Genomic DNA, 3,993 nt, shown 5'->3' on the forward strand with positions numbered 1-3,993 from the left:
GACCCTCAAAGCCCCAGAGAGTCTCCAATGTGCTGCTGCAGCAGCAGACAGAACATTCACTTTGGTGTCTCCTGTCACAGCTCCCTGACTGTGACATCACTCTGGGGTGGGGACAGGGGGAATGTAATAGAAAGCTTCAGAGACTCTGGCAAAGTTTCCCAAATAAGTTTCCCTAGTGAAAATTTAAAAACCAAAGCAGAAAACATTCCTGCTGACTTGGATCCTGGTCTGTAGTCCACAGACCTAGCCTCTTAGTCTGTCTTCACCACCTATAGGAAGGGAAGAACAGACATTCCTCTGCGCTTTTCTCAGAAGCGATAGGAGACGCCAAGAGCTCACTGCGCATGCGCTCCTGCCCTTTCCCGACTGCATTGGGCAGATGTCTCTGGGCTCTAGCTCCTTTCAAGCGTTCTGCAAGCAAAGGAAAATCCATGGGCACCAAAACTCCCTGAATGCAGTGAAATGGCAGCCCCGGCCACCAGATCCGCCCATCCAGCATGTCTCTTTTGGGTTTGTTGGTAAACTAGAATCATGTTAACACAAGAGGAAAAAACTACAGTCCCAACCCCTGTGTGACATTATTCTACATTCTTCAAGTCTTTTTATATCTCTCTTTTTCCTACACTCCTTCCCGACACTCCTCCCCCCAATTTTGCCCCATCTTGAACTCCCTTTCAATTCCATCATTTTCTGACTTTATGGTAAAAGAAAGAAAGAGAGAAAGAAAGAAAGAAAGAAAGAAAGAAAGAAAGAAAGAAAGAAAGAAAGAAAGAAAGAAAGAAAGAAAGAAAGAAAGAAAGAAAATCACTGTGCTTCAGAGCCAAAGCAAAGCCTTGTAAACCTTCACAGGGGAAGCCCAGCCTCCTCTGGGGGAATGGCATTTATGAAAAGGGGAATAGGCATGAATGTGTCTCATTCTTCACTTCTAGCACATAGCTAAGGGCAAGCATCGGCACATCGCCTCCTCTGAGGCCTTTCTCCCTCCCTCACTCTTCCTTCTACACCAGGAGGTACTAGAACCCTTTCTCCTTATCTCCCAGGGCCACTCCACACTCTTTGCCTCCTTGTCCTATTACCAATTGTCTAATGCACCTTATGCTGCATAATAAACCAAGGAAGTTGGTGTTGATAATACAGCGAGTGGAGACACACACACTCACACTCACATTCACACTCACACCAGCACCATGGCTTCTCTTTCCCTGGAGAACTTTGATTAATACTTGCCCTTATACATTAACTTCTGCCTTCTTCTTCCACACTTCCCTTTATCTGAGACAGAACTTTCTTTTTCTCCTTGAGTAAACCTGACAAAATGATCATCCAAATGCTATTGTGAACATGTGTGTAAAGAAGATGTATTTATTAGACTGGCTTACGTGGTGGCTTGGACAAGAAATGGTCCCTGTAGTCTCAGACGTTTGAATTCCTGTTTAGCATTGGGGGTGCTGTTTGGGATGTTTAAGGGGTACAGTCTTGTTGGAAGAAGTATGTTACTGGAGAGAGGCTTTAAGAGTCCAAAGACTCACTCTTTCTATTTTTATTCTCTCTGCTTCATGCTTGTGGTTCAAGATGTGAGCCTTCAGCTTCCTGCTCCTGCCAGCACACCTGTGCTCTACCACCATGGACTCGACCCCTCTGAAACAGTAAGCTCAAATAAATACTTTCTTCTTAAAGTGGCTGTCTTAGAGTTTCTATTGCTGCAGTGAAACACCATGACTAAAAATCAAGTTGGGGGGGGGAGGGTTCATTTGGCTTATACCTCCACATCATAGTTCATCACTGAAGGAAGTCAGGAAGGAACTCAAACAAGACAGGAACCTGGAGGCAGGAGCTGATACAGAAGCCATGGAGGTGTGTGTGTGTTACTGGCTTGCTCCTAATGGTTTGTTCAGCCTTCCCTTTTTGAAGAACCCAGAACCACCAACCCAGAGGTGACACCACCTACAATGGGCTGGACCCTCCCACATCAATCACTAATTATGAAAATGCCCTACAGGCTTGACTACAGCCCAATCATATAGAGGCTGTCTTAAGGTTTCTATTGCTTTAAAGGGACACCGTGACCATAGCAGCTCTTATAAAGAAAGCATTTATTGGAGCTGGTTCACAGTTCAGAGATTTAGTTCATTATCTTCATGTCCGGAAGCATGGCAGCATGCAGGCACAACTGGTGCTAGAGAAGTGACCGAGAGTTCTACGTCCAGATCGGCAAGCAGCAAAGAATGACTGCCACTAGACTTGCTCTTGAACTTGTGAAACCTCAAAGCCCACCCCCAACTGGTGCACTTCCACTAACAACGCCACCCCTACTCTAACAAGGCCACACCTCCTAATAGTGCCAGTTCCTATTAACCCATGGGGCCATTCTCATTCAAACTACCACAGAGGCATTCTCTTTATTGAGGTCCTCTCCTCTCTGCTGACTGTAGCTTGCATCAAGTTGACATAAAACTGGCCAGCACAGCTGCCTTGACCGTGGTGTGTGACCACAGCAATAGAAAAGTAACTAAGACAGCTCGAGTGCTATGATCTGGAAATGCCCACAATGGCCTTCTGCACACTTGAGAGGGTGAGAACACAGCAGCTGCTCACGCAGAGCTGGAGGCCTCTGCAATCCAACCTGACACTTAAGGCCCAGAAATCCCCTGGGGAATTGCTGGTATTGGGTGGATGCAGAGGGCTGTAGAGGCTGGAGCAGAGGATGCCAGTGGGTAGCAATAAACACACTTGTTTAGAAGAAGAGGCAACAGGAGGCAGGCAACACTGCTCTTTCCTGGGACCTCTTTAGGCATGCCCTACCCAAGGGAAGGTGTGCACTTAGAAGGGAGGCTTCCCGCCTCAGTTAATCCTCTATGTAAAATGTCCATCTTCACAATCATCTGTGCATTTTCTAACCAACAGAGCTATTATGAAATACAGCTTGTATTAAATACAACACAACTTTTTATTAAATACTCACCAGAGGGACTGGGGATGGAACTCCACTGATTGAGTACCTAACAGACACGAAGCCCTGGTTTCAATCCACAGCACTACATAAATCAGGTACAAACCTGCGATCCCAGCATCTGGGAGGTAGAGAGAGGATAAGGAGTTCAAAGTCATCTTCAGCTATATAATGAGTCTGAGGCCAGCTGGGATCTAAAGGCCGGTTTCTGAGAGAGGAGATGGTGGAGAGGGAGAACCAAGCCCTACCCACTGGACATGGAACGTGAGAAACAACAATGATTTGAGGGTCCTCCACCGTCGATATCTTTAAATTTATTTTTCACAAAATCTTGACCAGCTGTATGGTCAACAGACAAGAAGCCCCAGTCCTACAAGAGGAATAACCCCCTCGAAGATGGAATGAAGCTGGAAAACCGTGAGAGACGCAGAGCTGCGCATCCGGTGCATCCAGAACGAGACTGGGATCGGACAGTAGAGAGGAAGATGATGGAGAGCAAACTGCTCCAGCAGAGGAGAGGGGCTCTGCTGAGATCACTGTATCCGGATGGCCTGAGTCCACAGAGAACTCAGGAAGGGACTGCCATGGCTTTCTGTTAACTGGAAGATGAATCATTCACCACCCCTCCTCCCATGCATGACCTTTGTCCTGCCCTGTGCTGCAGCGTCCCCTTAACCAGCACTTCCTGGCAAATGCAAGGGGGAATGGAGCATCTAGCAGGGTGATGCTCTGCTTCTCTTTTGCCACAGTGCTCCCCCAACCCGGACAGTCTGGGAGCGTTCTTTGCAAGCTTGGGAACCAGCCCTCAGCAAGCCATTCTGCCCATGGAGCCTCCACCCTGACTGAGACAGAACATTTCAAGAACATTGGATGATCAGAAAGTTATCTAAGCCAAACTCTCTAAGGTCAGAAGCTTCCTGGTTTCCACTGGCCTTTAAGGGCTCTTCAGGCAACAAAATCTCTCTCTCTCTCTCTCTCTCTCTCTCTCTCTCTCTCTCTCTCTCTCTCTCTTTGGTTTTTTTTTTTTTTTTTTACCATTTTTT

At 47.0% G+C, this 3,993-nt stretch overlaps 1 long non-coding RNA gene across 1 annotated transcript in view; it reads left to right on the forward strand.

Moving 5' to 3' along the window:
* Positions 1 to 3,647: 3,647 nt before the first annotated feature.
* Positions 3,648 to 3,993, forward strand: part of LOC115064829 — a 36,710-nt gene continuing 36,364 nt past the window's right edge. The window contains exon 1 of the long non-coding RNA XR_003844657.1: positions 3,648 to 3,855. This is a non-coding gene — a long non-coding RNA (uncharacterized LOC115064829). The remainder of the gene's footprint in view (positions 3,856 to 3,993) is intronic.

The sequence above is a fragment of the Mus pahari genome, chromosome 10, assembly GCF_900095145.1.
Source record: "Mus pahari chromosome 10, PAHARI_EIJ_v1.1, whole genome shotgun sequence".
Taxonomy (NCBI): domain Eukaryota; kingdom Metazoa; phylum Chordata; class Mammalia; order Rodentia; family Muridae; genus Mus; species Mus pahari.